Raw genomic sequence first — 20489 nt, forward strand, 5'->3', positions numbered from 1 at the left:
AGGTTCCTATAAAGTATTTCCTCTCTCAACTTAAACCAATTTTCTCTGGTTCTTGATTCCCCCGCTCTGGGTAAAAGACCTTGTGCAATTACTCTATCTCTTCCCCTCATGATCTTATACACTTCTATAAGATTACCACTCATCTTCCTGCACTCCAAGGAGTACATTTCTATCCTGCTCAACCTTTCCCTACAACTTAGGCTCTCAAGTCCTGTCAACATCCGCATAAATCTTCTCTGCGCTCTTTTCAGCTTCACCACATCCTATAGCAGGATGACTAAAACAGAACACAATACTCTAAATGCAGCCTCACCAACGTCTTGTACAACAGTAACATAAAATCCCAACTTCTATACTCAATACCCTGACTAATGAAGACTAAAGAGCCTGTCCCACTTAGGCGATTTTTTCGGCGACAGCCGAATAATAGACTGTTGCCTCATGGCCGCGGGGTGACGTGGGGTGATGCCTGTATTGTCGTGAGTTGCCTCCTCAAGTGTTGAAACTTTTTTCTTGTCGCCACTGGATTTTGAAATGTTCAAAACCTTTCGTCGACATTGGCCTTGTCATTACCTGTCTTCTCCTGTCGTAGTTGCTGTCGTAGGTTGTTGTAGGTTGTTGCCAGGATGACACCAGGTGACTTTGGTTGTCGCTGGGTGATGACCTCGGTGAATTCCATTAGCAACAACCTGCGTCATCCTATGTTAACCAGCGACAGTACCAGCGTCAAGAGAAGGCTTCAGTTGTTTTCTTTTGTCGCCGAGAGGGTCGTAGCTTGTCGTAGCTTGTCGCGGGTGAAGGTAGGTTGACTTCAGTTGACTTCGGTTGTCGCCTGTGTGGTCGAAGGTTGTCATACGTGTCGTCATGGTTGTCGTAGGTGTGGTCGTAGGTGGACATCCCAAGTCACGTGTAATTGTGTCGCTGGTTGACATAGCTTGTCGTAGCTTGACGTCGACTAGGTGGTAGCTTGTCGTGGACATTGTCGTAGAGGGGGGGTTCATTTCGGCATCCCGCTATGACTGTGACTGTCGCCCGCAGTCGCCTAAGTGGGACAGGCCCTTAATAGATCAAATGCCTTCTTGACCACCCTATCTACCTGTGATACCATCTTCATAGAACTATGTACCTGCACTACTTGATCCCTCTGCTCCACGGCACTCCCAGGGCCATGCCATTCACTGTGAAGTTCCTGTCCTGGTTTGACTTCTCGAAATGCAGCACCTCACGCTTATCTGCATTAAACCCCATTAACCATTCCTCAGGCATTGCCTAACTGATCAGGATCCTGCTGTAATTAATGATAACCATCTTCACTATCCTCAATACCACCCACTTTATTGTCATCTCCAAAAATTACTAATTATGCCTTCTGCGTTCTCATCCAAGTCATTGATATAAACCACAAACAGCAATGGGTCCAGTACAGTTCCCTGAGGCTGCCACTGCTCACAGAAGAAAACATCCTGCAGTCTGAGGAAGGGTCTCCACCCGAAAGGTCAACCATTCCTTCTCTCCAGAGATGCAGCCTGTCCTGCTGAGTTACTCCAGCATTTTGTGTCTTTCTTCCACCATTATCCTCTGCTTCATTCTGTGAAGCCAATTCTCTATCCAGTCAGCTAATTCTCCCTGGATCCCATGCGATCTAAACTTTCAGAGCAGCATACAATGTGGAATGTTATCAAAATACCTTGCTAGTCCATATAGATAATGTCTAGGGCTTTGCCCTCATCAACCCTTGGTGGTTAATTCTTCAAAGAACTCGAAAATACATAACACATGACCGTCTAATGTTCAAAACCACGTTAAATACCCCTAATCAGTCCCTGTGCATCCAAATACGTACATATCTTATCCCTCAGAATCCTCCCTAGTAACTTGACAACCACAGATGTTAGGCTGAAGATTGACACAAAATGCCAGAGTAACTCAGCGGGTCAGGCAGCATCTCTGGAGAAAAGGAATAGGTGACATTTTGAGTCGAAACCTTTCTTCAGACTCCTCCTCACATTTCTAAAGACTGTCACGTCTTTCTCCATGATAAAAATTGAGGAGATATACTATTTGAGGACCTTGCCCCATTTCCTACAGCTCCACTAAGAGGTTCTTTGTTTTCTGAGGGACCCTATTCTATCTCGTTACCCTCTTTCCTTAATGTAGAAACATAGAAAATAGGTGCAGGAGTAGGCCATTCGGCCCTTCGAGCCTGCACCGCCATTCAATATGATCATGGCTGATCATCCAACAGTATCCTGTACCTGCCTTCTCTCCATACCCCCTGATCCCTTTAGCCACAAGGGCCACATCTAACTCCCTCTTAAATATAGCCAATGAACTGGCCTCAACTACCTTCTGTGGCAGAGAATTCCAGAGATTCACCACTCTCTGTGTAAGAAATGTTTTCCTCATCTCGGTCCTAAAAGATTTCCCCCTCATCCTTAAACTGTGACTCCTTGTTCTGGACTTCCCCAACATCGGGAACAATCTTCCTGCATCTAGCCTGTCCAACCCCTTAAGCATTTTGTAAGTTTCTATAAGATCCCCCCTCAATCTTCTAAATTCATGTACATAAAATGTCTTTTGATTTTCCTTAACATTAACTGGCAGAGCTACCCCCTGCTCCCATTTTGCTCTCCTGATTTCCTTCTTAAGCAAACCCACTGACTCCCATGGCTATCTGGACTACACTTCTTCCCACCCTGCTTCCTGTAAGGACTCTATCCCCTACTCCCATTTCCTCCATTTACGCCTCAACTGCACCCAGGATGAGGTGTTCCAAACCAGGGCATCGGAAATGTCCTCATTCTTTAGGGAACGGGGGTTCCCCTCTTCGACTATAGACGAGGCTCTCACCAGAGTCTCCTCTATACCCCGTAACTCTGCTCTCACTCCCCATCCCCCCACTCATAACAAGGACAGCGTTCCCCTTGTCCTCACCTTCCACCCCACCAGCCGTCACATACAGCAAATAATCCTCCGACATTTTCGCCACCTCCTATGGGATCCCACCATTGGCCACATCTTCCCATCTCCTCCCCTTTCGGTTTTCCGCCGAGACTGCTCCCTCCGTAACTCCCTGGTCAATTCATCCATTCCCACCTAAACCACCCCCTCCCCTGGTACTTTCCCTTGCAACCGCAGTAAATGCTACACTTGTCGCTTTACCTCCCCCCTTGACTCTATCCACGGACCCAAGCCATCTTTCCAGGTGAGGCAGAGGTTCACCTGCACCTCCTCCAACCTCAGCTATTGCATCCGCTGCTCTAGGTGTCAGCTGCTCTACATCGGTGAGACCAAGCGTAAGCTTGGTGATCGCTTCGCCCAACACCTCCGCTTGGTCCGCATTAACCAACCTGATCTCCCGGTGGCCCAGCACTTCAACCCCTCCCATTCCGAATCCGACCTTTCTGTCCTGGGCCTCCTCCATGGCCAGAGTGAGTCCCACTGCAAATTGGAGGAGCAGCACCTCATATTTTGTTTGGGCAGTTTACACCTCAGCCGTATGAACATTGACCTCCAATTTCAGGTAGCCCTTGCTTTCTCCCTCCTTCCCTTCCAATTCCCAGCTCTCCCACAGCCTCCTGTCTCTGCCTCTTCCTTTTTTCTGCCCCCCCCCCCCACCTCCACATGTCTGAAGAAGGGTCTCGACCCGATACGTCACCTATTCCTTCGCTCCATAGATACTGCCTCATCCGCTGAGTTTCTCCAGCATTTTTGTCTACCTCCTTCGTAAGTATGGCTTGTTTATTATTATTTCTGTTCTAATTTAATTATTTTATCATGTTTTAATAATAGATTCCAACCTTTCCCCTCCTACCAATGTCATTGGCCTATACCATTGGCCTATAGTCACCGTTTTTTCTGCCCTCCTTTCCAAAATAGTATGATTATAATTTGTGGGAACCATTCCAGAAGCTTTCGAATTTCGGAAAATGACGAGTGCATCTATACCTCCATAGGTACCTCATTCGAAACATTGTGATGAATGTCCTGGAGATTTATTATTTTTCAGATCTATTAGTTTGTCACCTGCAATTTTTAAATGAACATCAATTTTGTTCAATGTTTATGTAGTGGGAAGGGTTTGTGAGGCCTGAGCAATGGTAAGGTGGAAGAAGGAAGATCCTCACATTAGGTTAGCGCAGGGATTTGTGTATGATTTAGAAATAACAATTTCTTCCTGGAAGTGTTGGGGATGGTAGGGCAGTGGTCAACCATTGGACTTCTAGCTGGAGGTCTGGACTATTTCTACAGACCTATGTTTGAATCCCACAAGTGTTACTGGGGGACTTAACTTTGAGTAATTCCATTAATCGGGAATTGAAGAGAAAAGTGAATCTCCATTGCGATAAATGTGAAAATAATGGATTGTCATAAAACCACCTGGTTAACTAAAGTCATTCAGAGAAATAGATCCCTGTTCTTATCTAATCAGGTGAACTTGTCACTCTAGACCCATCAATTTGGTTGAGTCTTAACTGCCTCCTGACTTCAGGGAATATGAGGAATGGAAATGTGGAAACTTGCTAGTAATGTCTATATTGTTTGAACCAGTAAAAGAAAAACACATTAGTGCATTTGCAGATCCAATTATGATGCCGTGTGTGAGGGCCAACAACAGCAAAAGCAGACGACCTCACCCAACATCATAAGTTTATAACCCAACATTATAAATTTCCTGTATTTCTGCCATGCAAGTTTAGATCACTGCATGCTAGGAAAGATAGTCTCAATCATGGCTATTGATTTCAGTGTGTAGGAATTCAGGAACGTCACAGGTGTCCTGCTATTTGCTTCCGACTGTTTCCTAGAAACAGTGAATTCAGTTGTCCCCACAGGCAGACAGAATTTCTCCTTCCATCCTGACCTTTGCCACTGTTATGGTGCTGATACCTCCTGCCAGCTGGACTGGTCTGTTGCGGTTCAATTGAGCCCAGATGATGATTCTAGATGCAATCCTGTTTGAGCCAATTTGAAGGCCGTTTGCATCTTCTCAGTGGAGAGCAGCATTTGATCTGCTGCACCACATTATTATGCAGGCACATTAGTGCAGTGAAATGTATGTGGAAGATTTCCACTAACAGAATGCCCATGGGTAAAATGGGTTCAATATGTCATCATATAATTTGCAAATTTGGTTTAGAATTTTATTTCAGTTGCCTTTTATTGGTGGCCGACTAGGAAAAGGGGAGATGCAGCGAGACCTGGGTGTCATGGTACACCAGTCATTGAAAGTGGGCATGCAGGTGCAGCAGGCAGTGAAGAAAGCGAATGGTATGTTAGCTTTCATAGCAAAAGGATTTGAGTATAGGAGCAGGGAGGTTCTACTGCAGTTGTACAGGGTCTTGGTGAGACCACACCTAAAGTATTGCGTACAGTTTTGGTCTCCAAATCTGAGGAAGGACATTATTGCCATAGAGGGAGTGCAGAGAAGGTTCACCAGACTGATTCCTGGGATGTCAGGACTGTCTTATGAAGAAAGACTGGATAGACTTGGTTTATACTCTCTAGAATTTAGGAGATTGAGAGGGGATCTTATAGAAACGTACAAAATTCTTAAGGGGTTGGACAGGCTAGATGCAGGAAGATTGCTCCCGATGTTGGGGAAGTCCAGGACAAGGGGTCACAGCTTAAGGATAAGGGGGAAATCCTTTAAAACCGAGATGAGAAGAACTTTTTTCACACAGAGAGTGGTGAATCTCTGGAACTCTCTGCCACAGAGGGTAGTCGAGGCCAGTTCATTAGCTATATTTAAGAGGGAGTTAGATGTGGCCCTTGTGGCTAAGGGGATCAGAGGGTATGGAGAGAAGGCAGGTACGGGATACTGAGTTGGATGATCAGCCATGATCATATTGAATGGCGGTGCAGGCTCGAAGGGCCGAATGGCCTACTCCTGCACCTATTTTCTATGTTTCTATGTTTCTATTGAGTGTTGCAAGTGCTGAGATGGTCACTTGCAGGAGAGGAGAAAAAAGGACACCACGTGAAGGGTTTCATAATTACATTCACCACTATAGCACAGGGCTGATCTTTAAGGACTGCAAAGGTAATAGAGATTGAGATTATTTGCCCACTTCTTCTTTCCTCTTCCTTGTCTTTTTGCGTGTCCACACTTGCTCCTCAGCTGGTTGCCATAAGACAGGGCTTGCAATGGCTGACCAGCATGCATGGAAGGTTTGCTTTTGCTACACGGGAGTGTTTACCATGAGGGTCGGAGCGAAGCAGCAGCCAGAAGCAGCGAAAGTGAATATTGGCTGGAAGTAGGTGAGTCAGAGGAAAAAAAGATTTAAAAAGAATGCCAAAGGCCCAGGTTAGAGTAATTTACAAATTAGCCCTAAAGCAGTTCATTAGGTAACAGATAAAGAAGTGCAGCTGTAGCAGAGTAAAGTGTGAGTCTTTGGCTCGAGAGAAGTGCCTTGGAGACTAAATTGTGAGTCTTTGGATCAAAAGTCTTTGGCGAGGAGGCTGAGGCAAGGAGGCTACACATGATTTGAAATTTGTGATTTTTTTTTGTCCACTGAAGAAATGTAGCAGCTTCTGCATAAATGTGTTGGGGAACTGGATTAGCAGTTGGAAGACCTCAGGGCCATCGGGAAAACAAGTGTTTACTAGACAAGACCTACAATGAGGTTGTTACACCAAGGATACAGGAAGGTCGAAGGTAGGTGACGGTGAGAGAGAGGAGTAAACATGGAGTGGAGGAGACTGTAGCTACTGAAAATAGGTACACCCTCTTGGGAGCAGATGACACGACAAGATTGAGAGGTAGCCAGGGTTGTGATTCCAACCTTGGTGCCGAGGCTCAACAGGGAAGAGTGATGTCAGGCAGAGCCATAGTGGTGGGAGACTCCATCGTCAGAGGTGCGGATAGGAGATTCTGCAGCAGCAGGCGCGACTCCAACATGGTATGTTGCCTCTCTGGTGCCTGGGTCCAGGGCGTCTAGGAGCAGCTGCACAGCATCCTCAAGAGTGAGGAGGAGCAGCCGGAGGTTGTTGTGCATGTTGGCACAAACAATATAGGTCGGAAGAGGAAGGAGGTTCTGCAACAAGAATTTATGGAATTGGGTAGAAGACTGAAAAGCAGGATCTGCAGGGTAGTGATCTCTGGATTGCTTCCAGTACCATGTGCCAGTGAAGGTAAGAATAGGAAGATAGGGGAAATTAATGTGTGGCTGAGGAGTTGGTGCAGGGGGCAGGGATTCAGATTTCTAGATAATTGGGATCTCTTCCGAGGCAGCAGTGACCTGTATAAAGGGGACGGGTTGCACCTTAAATGGGGGACCAACATCCTAGTGGGAAGGTTTGCTAATGCTACACAGGAGGGTTTAAACTAGATTGGCACGGGGGTGGGATCTCGTGCAGGACAGAGGCAGGTGAAATGCGGAGAGCAAGGAAGGCGGGTTGGTTTAAACTGCATGTATTTTAATGCAAGGGGCCTGATGGGTAAGGTGGATGAGCTTAGGGCATAGTTAGATATGAGTGACTGGGACGTTTTGACCATCACTGAAACCTGGTTAAGGGACGGGCAGGTCTGGCAGCTCAATGTTCCAGGGTACAGGAGCTTCAGGAGAGACAGGTGTGAGGGAAAAAGAGGGGGGGTGGGGGTTGCACTGTTGGTTATCATGGCATGTCATGGCAGTGATCAGAGGTGATATTACGGACGGTTCGTCTAGCGAGGCTATATGGGTAGAGCTGAGGAACAAGAAAGGGATGATCACCTTGTTGGGGGTGCACTACAGACCCCCGAATTAGAAGAACAAATGTGCCGGGAGATTGCATGTCAATTAAGGTAGACATAAAATGCTGGAGAAACTCAGCGGGTGAGGCAGCATCTATGGGGAAGGAATGGGTGACTTTTCGGGTCGAGACCCTTCTTAATTAAGGTTGTTGTAGTAGGGTATTTTAACTTTCCCAATATAGACTGGGAAAATCATAGCATGAAGGGTTCACATGGGGTGCAATTCCTCAAAAGTGTTCAGGAGAGTTTTCTTTAGCAGTATGTGGAGGCCTCCACATGTGAGAGGGCAATGCTGGATCTAGTATTGTGAAATTGGGCAGGGCAAGTTGATGAAGTGTTTGTGGAGGAGCCTTTTGAGACCAGTGACCACAGTTTGATTAGGTTTAAGATAGTTATGGATAGCGACGGAGAGGGTCCACGTGTTAAAATGCTCAACTGGAGTAAGGCCAACTTTGAGGGTATGAGAGAAGGTCTTGCTCAGGTTGACTGGAGCAGGTTATTAGAGGGGAAAGGAACATCGGCCAAGTGGGATGTTTTTAAAATTGTACTGAAGAAAGTTCAGGATGTGTACGCCCCATTTAGAGTGAAGTACAAAGCAGGCAAACTTAAGGAAACGGCTGATGAAGGAAATTAAGATGTTAGTCAAAAATAAGAATGATGCATGGGACAGGTATAGGCAGCTTGGGACCAAGTGCATCCCTGGAGGAGTTTTGGGAACTAAGGAGTAAACTAAAAAAGGAACTCAGAAGCACAGAAAGGGGCCAGGACATAGCTCTGGCAGGTAGCATTAAGGACAATCCCAAAAGATTTTATAAATACATAAGAGGGAAAAGGGTAACTAGAGAGAGGGTGGAACCTCTCAGGAATCAAAGCGGTCACCTCTGTGTGGAGCCACAGGAGAAAGGCAAGGTCCTAAATGCATATTTCTCCTCTGTATTTACTGAGGAGAAAGACAGTAGGATGGAGGAAATTGGAGCAGTCAATGGAAGTGTCTTGAGAGCAGTCAGGGTTACTGTCGAAGAAGTACTGAAGGTACTGTCGTGTTTGAAGGTAGAGAAATCTCCATGGCCTGATCTGATATGTCCGAGAACGTTGTGGGAAACTAGAGAGGAAATTGTGGGAGCCCTGGTTGAAATTTACGAGTCGGCCTTAAATGATTTTTTTTTAAGACGTGGCCAGAAAGGTTGATGAGGGCAGAGCTGTAGATATTGTGTACATGGACTTCAGTAAGGCGTTTGACAAGGTTCCGCATGGTAGGCTAGATCGCATGGGATCCAAGGAGAGATGGTTGAATGGATAGCAAATTGGCTCCATGGAAGGTAATGGTGGAAGGTTGTTTCTCAGACTGGATGCCTGTGACTAGTGGTGTGTATCAAGGTTCGGTGCTGTGCCCGTTACTGTTTGTCATCTACATCAATGATTTGGATGAGAACATGCAGGGCAAGATTAGCAAGTTTGATGACGATACAAAATTTAATGGTTTTGCAGATAGTGAAAATGGTTGTGAACGATTGCGATAGGATCTGGATCGATTGGCCAGGTGGGCGGAGGAATGGTTGATGGAATTTAAAAGAAGTGTGAGGTGTTGCATTTTGGGACGTCGAACAAGGACAGGACCTACACAGTAAATGGTAGGCCTCTGTGTAGTGTTGTAGTGCAGAGGAATCTAGAGGTACAAGTGCATGGTTCCTTGAAGGTCGAGTCGCAGGTAGATAAGATCGTAAAAAATGCTTTTGGCACTTTGGCCTTCATCAGTCAGAGTATTGAGTATAGAAGGGAGGTCCTGTTGCAGTTGTATAAGACGTTGGTGAGGCCGCATTTAGAATATTGTGTTCAGTTCTGGGCACCATGTTATAGGAAAGATATTGTCAAGCTTGAAAGGGTTCAGAAATGATTTACGAGGATGTTGCCAGAACTAGAGGGTGTGAGCTATAGGGAGAAGTTGAGTAAGTTGGGTCTCTATTCCATGGAGTGCAGAAGGAAGAGGGGAGATCATATAGAGGTATGTAACATCATGAGAGGAATAGATCGGGTAGATGCACAGAATCTTTTGCCCAGAGTCGGGGAATCGAGGACCAGAGGACATAGGTTCAAGGTGAAGGGGAAAAGATTTTATAAGAATCCGAGGGGTAAAGTTTTCATGCAAAGGGTGGTGGGTGTATGGAACAAGCTGCCAGAGGAGGAAGTTGACGCTGGGACTATCCCATCATTTAAGAAACAGTTAAACAGGTACATGGATAGGACAGGTTTGGAGGGATATTAACCAAGCGCAAGCAAGTGGGACCAGTGTAGCTGGGTATTTGTTGGCCTGTATGGGCGAGTTGGACCGAAGGGCCTGTTTCCACACTGTATCACTCTATGACTCTATGCATGGCATGTATTAGATGTGTACTCATTTTGACTCCGATTGTGACCAGTTCTGTAGGGTTCTTCCAGAACTGTGGGAACAGAGGAAAGATTCTACCAACATAACTAATCTGCTCAGCTAGACTTTGAACGGCCACATAATTTTCATTGCATGCTGCTATTCACATATGCGTTGGTCTCCAGTGGATTCATCAACTGTTTCACTAGCAGACATGCCTTGCTACTCTAGAGACAATTTTGGGGTTGCTGTAGTGGCTTAAGTACTGAGAAACGACAGCAGAACGAAGATGTCATGACTGCAACCAGGACTGTTAACATTGATCTACACACCAATGGTCATACATTGGATGGATACCAGTCATAGACTCATAGAATCTTACAGCATGGAAACAGGCCCTTCGGCCTAACGTGCCCATACCGGCCAACAGGTCCCACCTACACTAGTTCCCCCTGCCTGTGTTTGGTTCATCTATATAATTAAAAGTCTCATCTTGACCACTTCCTGTCTGCGCTGTATATTGATTTTAGAAAAAACGCTACCATATATCGCTATGATTTTTGGCCATCTTACTCACAGTCCTCCTCCACTGAGCAGGCCAAAAACACGGAGGGGCGGAACATAGTAACGCTAGCACGAGGAAAAATGCACAAAGCTTGCACCTGGTCGATTCACCCGTCTGTAAGGTTCTAGACTGAATAAAAAAAGCAATTCTGCAGATGTGTCTGCAGTGATAGTTTGAAGGCTGCAAAAATGGTGTGTTGTGTCCTTGGAAACCTCAGATGAACTGGCATTCCTGAGGTAGGACACAAGGGTCAGACTTTACTGTGTTGAGTTGGAGATATCTTGCAACAGGCCGGTATTCCTGAGGGAGACAAGAGACCTTACCATAACAAGAAAAAATGGCACATTAAGTGATAAAATGGGAAATAAACTAACTACAGGCCAATTCCGGCTTGCGTTTCAAACAGCTGGGTGAGAGGATTTTGCTGACAACCCCGATTCAACGGCTTTTACCATTACTGTTAGGCAAGCTATTCTTGATAGTGATTGCCCTGCACATGAGGTGCATAAATCTTTGGAATATGCACTCACTTGGCTGTTTGCAATAGTTCAAGTGGGTGGTGGCAATTGGGCCTGGTTCTTTGCTGCTGTATTTCGTGTCCAAGTGGTTAAGATATTAAGAGTTAATTGGAGGGATGAGATTTGCTGGTGTTAAATCAGCATTTGCACAATTAATTTGACTTCATGATCAGCCTTTTCTGCAAGCTTTTGGGTGGAGGTGAAAACCTTCAACCATGTTGGTTGTGGAGGCAGATGCGAGACTTCTAGATAGTCACATGGATATGCAGGGAATGGAGGGATATGGATCATGTGCAGGCAGAGATTAGTTTTAATTTGACATTATGTTTCAAATGGGCATTGTGGGTGAAAGGGTCTGTTCCTTTGCAGTACAGTTCTAATGTTCCATGCAATCAAGATGCATTTGCCCCATTTGGGATGTGGTCACATCATGTAGTATTTCTGAGCACCCACAGCAGCAAAACATGTTTGTTGTTTTCTCACTCTTTAAAACCTGTCTCAATTACTATTCACATTTATTTTAGCCTTGAGGAAGGGTCTCCAAATACCTGCATTATAAATAAATCCCCCCTGGTCCTCTGCCTCACTGTTATTAACCTTCATGGTGCTCTGCATGGTGGCCTTTACCTGAACTACTAAATAATAATAAAAATAATCATCTGATAGACTGAAGAAAATCCTATGTTCAGCAGGTGTTCTGCTTAACCAGTTACCCCATAAAGGTCAACCAAGTAATTTCAATTTTTAAACCACTGAGAATATATTCTCGCCGAATCTGGCTTAATTAAAAAAAGGACGGTGAAAGATGTGAGTATTTCTCTTGACCGGTTAGTTGGAAAGAAAACAAATAAAGAAAAAAAAAAAAAAATGTCTGCTAATATTTAACTGTAGCCTGGAAGATCAAAGGGAAAATGTTATCTGGTGCAATAGGGCCAAATCACATGAATGCCGTTCACTTTTTTTTTGACACAAATGGTTATGCCAAGAAAATAAATGATCTTTTGTCATCATTGCTAGCTCAAAGGTCAGGTTGTAATTTTGTACAGGAAATGGCCCAATGTCTTTTGTTTGTAGGGTAACAATTAATGACCCAAGTTTTGCAATTTTTACTTTTAAATCACAAACCTGTTTCTGTAATATTTAACGGGGAAGATGTTTTGAAGCCAGGGGCATTATTCATTCATGATCTTGAAGGTCTAATTTTATAGTTTTTCATGTTGGGTACTTAGGCATACATAGAGTAATAGAGTCATACAGCATGGAAATAGGCCCTTTGGCCCAAATTGTCCATGCTAACTAACATGCGACACCAAGTCCAACCTGCCTGCCTTTTTGGCCCATATCCTTCTAAACCTATTCTATATTTGTATCTGTCCAAATGTTTTCAAACATTGTGATATTACCTGCCTCAACTACCTCTTCTGGCAGCTTGTTTTATATACCTACCACCCTATGTGTAAAAAAATGCCCCTCAGGTTCCGATTAAATCTTTTCCGTCTCACCTTAAACCTACAGTGCCTTCCATAATGTTTGTGACAGACCCATCATTTATTTATTTGCCTCTGTACTCCACAATTTGCGATATGTAATAGAAAAACTCACATGTGGTTAAAGTGCTGTAATTTCTACATGGTGAAACCAATATGTATAAAAATGGCCTTTAATAAAATCTGACAATGTGCACTTTAACCACACATGATTTTTTTCTATTACAAATCTCAAATTGTGGAGTACAGAGGCAAATAAATAAATGATGGGTCTGTCCCAAACATTATGCAGGGCACTGTATGTCTTCTGTTTCTTGATTCCCTACTCTGGGTATCTATTCCTCTCATGGTCCTATATGCCTCTATTGGACCACTCCTCATCCTCCTGTGCTCCAAGGAATAAATGCCTAGCCTGCGCAACCTTTCCCTATAACTCTGGCCCTCGAATCCTGGTAATATTCTCGTAAATCTTCTCTGTACCCTTTCCAGCTTAACAATATTTTCCCTACAGCAGGGTAACCTAAACTGAACACAATATTTTAAATGCGACCTCACCAAAGTCTTGTACAATGGTAACATAGCCTCCAAACTTCTGTACTCAATACTCTGACTAATGAAAGGCAATGTGCCAAAAACCCTTCTTGACCACTGTTTGACTGACCACATGTCAGTTGGAATTTCAGGATATCTGTATTAAATGTAATAGTTTTATAATTTACTAGACTAAGTGGGACCCCTTGGGCTGGTCCCCCAACGCAATATTCCACCTCTCCACCAATTCCAATATTGGTGGCCAGTGGGGGGGGGGGGGGGGTGGTTTTTGGAGCGCTAGTATGGGTATTGTGGGCTGAAGGGACTGGTTTCCAGAGGGCTAGTATGGACATTGTGGGCCAAATAGATTCTTGGGGTGGCAGCTCAGTCACTCAAGCATGATGTGCTGGCAGCTCACTCACGGCTGGTGGGCTAGCAGTTGACTCATGGCTATTCCTTGAAATACCATTTCAAGCAGGGTGCAAGGCCACCAATTTCAAGTGCAGTTTCTTACCACTTCAAGCAGGGTGCAAGGCCACCGAATTCAATTGCAGTTTCATACCACTTCAAGCAGGGTGCAAGGCCACCGAATTCAAGTGCGGTTTCCGACCACTTCAAGCAGGGTGCAGGGCCACCGAATTCAAGTGCGGTTTCCGCCCACTTCAAGCAGGGTGCAGTGTCAACAAATTAAAGTGCGGTTTCATACCACTTCAAGCAGGGTGCAGGGCCACCAAACTCAAGTGCGGTTTCATGCCACTTCAAGCAGGGTGCAGGGCCACCAAACTCAAGTGCATTTTCATGCCACTTCAAGCAGGGTGCAGGGCCACCAAACTCAAGTGCATTTTCATGCCACTTCAAGCAGGGTGCAAGGCCACCACCAACAACCATTTGCAGTGCAGCATTTCAAAGCAACCACCACCAACAACCATTTGCAGTGCAGCATTTCAAAGCAACCACCACCAACAACCATTTGCTGTGCAGCATTTCAAACCAACCACATTTTCATTTCCAAACCACATTAAGGGCACTCACATTTGAGTAGACATGTGTTCAGTGTTATTCACAGCTCAGAGAGACGTGACCCTATCACTTCCTCCATCGTGCATAGACTGACTGAGGCACAACACTTCCGGGTTTTATAGTCCCTCCCCCCTCCCACCAGCAGGGGCAGCAGAGAGAATCTCAACATTTTAAAAACATTAATAACTCTTTTATTTTTAATCGATGGGAAAAATACTCTTGTCCTGCGCAGCAGAGGGGGACTCTGAGCAAGATGGCCAAAAATCACAGCTGTAAGTGGCAGCGTCTTTTCTAAAATCATGAAACAGAAAAACAGGAAGTGGTCAAGATCAGACTTTTTTTAATATAGATTTCAAAAAATCATGAATATCTACCATATTATGTCAACCATATTATGTCAACCAATACCATATTATGGAACTTGTATTTGTTTCCTTGTGAGAAATCGCTATTGCAGGCAAGGTTAGTATTTATTACATGCCTTATTAAGAAGATTGTGGTGGATCATGTCCTTGAACCACTACACTCTTTGAAGTAAAGGGACTACTGCTGTTGGTTGGCGATTCAAGGGTTGACCCATATATAATGAAGGAATGACAGTGTATTCCCAAGTCATGACTTAGAAGGATACTTTCTTGCAGTTGTAGTGCGTGGGTCTCAGAATGAAGCACGAAGTCGTGCTTTGAGAGGCACTTTTTATTATGTTCCTCCCAGTTGTAGGGCTGATTCCCCTTCAGTACTTTCTGGTTGTAGAGGCTTAAGGGCCTATCCCACTTGGCCATCATTTGCGCGTAATTTACGCGACATCATTTACGCGTCATGATGCACAACGCGCGCATCATGACACGTACGTGATGCGCGCATGGTGCGCATTACGCGCGTATGGTGCGTAGTGACATAGGCAGAGACGTGCGGTCGCGCACGGCGCCCCAGGATTTTGGTATGTACAAAATCTATGCGCGCCATCTGTGTGACGCGCAAATGACAGCCAAGTGGGACAGGCCCTTTTATACGTTGCAATTGACGAAACATCGTTGAGTTTTTGATAGCACTTTATATTTACTATTGTCCTATTGCAGCTTTGCCAGAGGGGTGAATGTTGAGCTCAGAGGGTAAGATACCAACCAGACAAAGGTGTTTTTTTCTGGATGTGTCGATTTTTGAGTGTTTATGAAGATACAACAGGACCACACAACAATTTCTTGTGAAACTCCATTTTACCAGTCTTAGAGAACAATGATTCAACTCACTATTTAAATTTTATTTGTATTCACCATTATTTGGTAATAGAAATCTTGGATTACATTCTGTCTACCATGAAAGATTCAGCATGTTCATAAGTGATAGGACCAAAATTAGGCCATTCGGCCCATCAAGTCTACTCTGCCATTCAATTATGGCTGATCTATCTTACCCTCTCATCCTCCTTCTCCTGCCTTCTCCCCATAATCCCTGACACCTGTACTAATCAAGAATCTGTCTTTCTCTACCTTAAAAATATCCACAGTTTTCTGTGGCAATGAATTCCACAGATTCACCCCACTCTGACTAAATAAATTCCTAGGGAGACAAAAAAGCTGGAGAAACTCAGCGGGTGAAGCAGCTTCTATGGAGCGAAGGAATAGGCGACTATTTGGGTCGAGACCCTTCTTCAGACTCCTCCTCACCTTTCTAAAGGAACGTCCTTTTATTCTGAGACAATGGCCTCTGGTCCTAGACTCTCCCTCTCTCCCACTAGACTCTCTCTACATCAACTCTATCGAGGCCATTCACTATTCGGCATTCACACAGCATGGGTCTAAAGTTTAAATTTATGTTTAACACTGATGAATTGAAGTAAATAGATACATAGATACAGATACATAGACCATAGGTGCAGGAGTTGGCCATTCGGCCCCTCGAGCCAGCACCGCCAGTCTATGTGATCATGGCTGATCATCCACAATCAGTACCCCATTCCAGCCCTCTCCACGTATCCCTTGATTCCGCTAGCCCTAAGAGCTCTATCTAACTCTCTTTTGAATGCACCCAGTGAATCGGCCTCCACTGCCTTCTGAGGCAGAGAATTCCACAAATTCACAACTCTCTGGTTCACAGAAAGAGCCCTTTCTTAAACTGTGGATTACCATATGTATGTAATAGAGCAACTGTGAATTTACTACTGGTGTACTCCGTCATTATTACCAGTTATTAAAGCAAAAGAACAAGAGAGTGCACGGAATAAAAACAAATAATTTTTATGGACTTAGGCATAGCTTAGCAAAATAAAATTAAATAATAAATGGAAGGAAACCCACGTATTATTCATTATTTGAAATACTTTAAAATGCACGTGATACACTATTGTTTAACAAGGTACACTGGAAAACATCAGTGTAAAGATTATTTTTTTGTTGGTTTTAAAGTCAACTGGTAAAAGTATTCATGCTCCACACTCCTGTTTAACCAGCTTTGTTGGTAATACCAGAAAATATTTTCCCATGCAAAAAACTAGTCACTGCATGTTAGGAATTTACTGACGTGTTTTGAAAGTGCTATCAGCTTTGTATCATTTCAAGTGGGTTCTTCCTAATGGGTCATCCGTTTGATAAGGACTAAGAAGATGTGAGCAACTTGGGGGAACATATTTTACATTCATGATTGAATACATTTTAAAATTCCATTGATATCCAACACACTAACGTAAATTATAACAAATGGTTGATAAATTGTATTGTCAATGTAATACAACATTTGGTGATTAACTCTTATCAGATCCATTGCACTTTTGGTTTATTCTTTGTTACCTGTGACAGTTTTATATAAGCTATTACTATTGATTTCAATTCTGACCACCATCAGTAAGATAGTTAATACCAATTTTACTTTGGATTCACGTGAGTCATGCACGTCATTACGACGTTCGCATGGCAAGGCACTGGACGTGCAGGGCTTCGCTCCCTGCCGAAGGTAAGTTTGAAACCTGCAGGTAAGAGTTTTATTACTTACCAGGGTTGATATTTGTGTTGGACTTCTCTTCACAGAAGTATCCTGCAGGATTTGGTGAAGTCCGGTAAGTGGACCGACTATGGGCTGTGGGGAGACCCCGGTTCCGACCGTGAAAGCGGATAGTCGGGTGATGTCGGGATTTTCGCGTTTAAAACCACTGACAAACGGTCAGTGTTTCAAATCTGCTGGGTTCCCGGGCCGGGTAAAATACGCAGATGGGCGGGGCTACCACCAGAGTTGCTGACAGTGTGGTCAGTGGCTCACAGAATCATCGATCTGTGGGCCCCAGGCATGGGGTGCAATCACAGATAGGGTCAAACAGCCCTATTGAACTCGGTGGTGTCGGGCTGAAAGGATTCCCTTGGGGAAATAAATATGTATTTGTGTGCTTTTTGTTGTTATTTTTTAACCCTTCACAGGCACCAGCGCGGGCCTAGGGGACAGGGCTGTTTAGAGTGTGAGCGTGGGCCTATGGTACAGGCCGCGCCAGCAGCACCTGGGACAGGATTGCTTAGTGTATGAGCACGCGCCTATGGTACAGGCCGCGCCAGGAGTGCCTGGGACAGGACTGCTTAGTGTATGAGCGCGCGCCTATGTTATAGGCCGCACCAGCAGCGCCTGGGACAGGACTGCTCAGTGTGTCAGCGCCGGCCTATGGTACAGGCCGCACCAGCAGCGCCTGGGACAGGGCTGCATAGTGTGTGAGCACACCAGCCGCATTGGCGCAGGGAGGCTGTGAGGATTTAAATCTCCAGGTAATTGCCACAAAACTTAGCTGAAGTTCGGGTTGTTTTGCTGTGGTGCTGTGCTGTGTATTTCTTCCAGGACAACACCATGGACAAGACGACCAAGGGAAAGAGGCAAGCTGCAAGAAAATCGGTGACAGCTGCGGGAGTGCGGTCTGTGAACGGCTGCCTCATACTCGTGCACAGTTGCTGGTCGGGAGCGGGGCGACTGCAGACTTGGGTGCTGCAAAGCACAGAGCCAGCGCCAGTCGGGCGTAAGGCCATCAGCAAGTCTGTTAGGCCCAGTGACTAGCCAGAGTCAGGAGTGGAGAATTCCCCTCTGGGGCTGGATACTGTTTTTTTAACGGTTATCCCAAATGGAACACCTCTTGCATAGGTTGTTTCCCCAGGGCACACTCCAGGAGCTGGAGTGGTGTCGGCGGTAGGCTGGAGAAGAGGCTGCGCCCGCAGCACCTAGTAAAGGGCTGCTCGATAGCACCCTCATTGATGAGGTGCATGCCATGGGTCAGCTGAGTTCTGACCCCGACTCTGACAGTGAGTTCAATCAAGGCGAAGAACGGCAGCTGCCAGATGTCCCATCCCTGGCAGTATGATTTGCTGTCCCGTCAGAGTCAGGAGAGCCACTGGGAGATGAGTTGGCCTCCACAATAAATTATTTAGTCTCCCATCAACTACAGGAGCTCACAATGGATGAGACCGCAAAGAAACACGAGACCCCGGGGAACTGCGTGTTGCCTTAAGGTGCCGTCAGTGAACCAGCTGATCTGGGGTCAGATGGGCGTGGCATGCATGCCCAGGAAATGAAGCTGCAACGAATGCTGCTGGGCTCAGGAATTACTGCGTTCGCTAGAAAGGGCAGCGGTCCGAGATGCAGCAAGGTTAAGCCACCGGTTGTCGGCAAATCTGAGAATGTATCCCTACAAGAAAGGTACAGATTCGGGTTTGGACCAGGAACAAGCCGGCCATCGACGCAGATACGCAGCTGGCGCTCTGCAGCAGGACCATGGGTGAATGGCAGAGTTCATAATTTGGCGACAACGCACCCTATGCCTGCATCGGCAGTGGGCGGTTCACTGAAGCTGGTGGCAGCATAACAGCTGGGCACAGGTTCCACGCACCCTACCAGTCCTACTCAACAAGGTGGGTCTGGCACTTCCAAAACATGGGTAAGTGGACCACTCATAAGTTGGTAATATTTACACTTGTTTGTACAGCATACAAAGGATAAAAGCATGGGCATCTGCTTAGAAGGCACAATGCTAGCATTCCAAACAAGTTTGGAATTAGAGCCAGAATTGTCGGTTTTCCAGACAGGCTCGAAAATTGGGCAGAGTTGTCATGCAAAGCACCCATGGAATGATGGCAGGAGTGGCCTGTTCATTATGAAAAATACCGTTTAACTGTACTAATAAAAGTAAAACATTGCAAAATGGGATAAACTATATTCCCAGGTTATTTAACAAATTATAAAATCGACTCTGAGTTCGAAAACGCTTGTTATGTTTGTCTGGATGATATTCTAATGCTGTATTTTGGTAAAAATCACCGGTTCAGTCTCAAACTATATTTGTGAAATTGGGCTCAGCCATCCAGCTAACATTAAGTTGTTACCTAATAGACTTGTTGGTCATTGGGATTTATCTTTAACTATTGATTAATTATGACTCCGCCTTGGGGCACGAGATGGGAGTTAATAGAAACTTGTTAAAGCTCAATTCTATTCATCTAGAGTATTGGCAATATAGTAGCTGTGACTCAGCTGTGCAAGTCAGGAAAGTAGCAATCTCTCTAATGACATTTGGGTGATTGTTAACAAGCTTATGCTTTGAACAGCTGAAGCTACATAAGTCACAATGATGAACAAACAGTATTCAGCATTGCTCCAGCTAAGTTCTCTAAGATGGGAAAAAATTGCGAATGTCATCTCTAGTTGGAGGTGCAGGAGATTTGCATGAGTTGCCAATTCTTCAGTTGTTGGTATCAACTAGCTATAGACGCTAGACGCATCCCATGGGTAAAGGGCTATTGAGCAAATACATAATCTACAAGCCCAACTTCAAGTTGATACACTACGGTGGTGGCAGATGTTAGTCACATGTCAATCAAGTAAAGGATTCAGGACAGCACAGAATAAGTGTTGAATCACAAAGTATTTATGAAAATATGGTTCATGCTTTTTCACTGATTGCAAAAATATGTGGTATAACAGTGGTGAGAGATACATTCTAGCCACAAGACGGAGGAATGTTTTAAAAATTTTTTTTATGCCTTTCTCCATTTTGCCTCATCAGTAGGGTCTTGAAATAAAGTCAGCAAGATCTCGCTTTAGTTTTCGTACTGTCTGACTGGCTGTGCAGACATGCTTCCCGCTTCCGTCGGGCATGATAATCCAACCGTATAAGGTTTGTCTAAAGAAACGAAAACTTTGCTGGTTCAAACTTTGGTTCAGGAAACCAGCCTCTGCATAATAAAACAATTATTGATTTACACATTCTCAATGGACTGCCTTACAGCTTAGGTTGTCACATCGAGCC

General features: G+C 44.9%; 1 long non-coding RNA gene across 1 annotated transcript; it reads left to right on the forward strand.

The window, feature by feature from the left end:
- Window positions 1-5815: 5815 nt before the first annotated feature.
- LOC116984266 lies at window positions 5816-17885 on the forward strand. Its single transcript, XR_004414946.1, has 3 exons — window positions 5816-5825; window positions 6652-6662; window positions 17855-17885. It is a non-coding gene; the product is annotated as an uncharacterized LOC116984266 (long non-coding RNA).
- Window positions 17886-20489: the final 2604 nt, after the last annotated feature.

The sequence above is a fragment of the Amblyraja radiata genome, chromosome 2 (assembly GCF_010909765.2).
Source record: "Amblyraja radiata isolate CabotCenter1 chromosome 2, sAmbRad1.1.pri, whole genome shotgun sequence".
Classification (NCBI taxonomy): Eukaryota; Metazoa; Chordata; class Chondrichthyes; order Rajiformes; family Rajidae; genus Amblyraja; species Amblyraja radiata.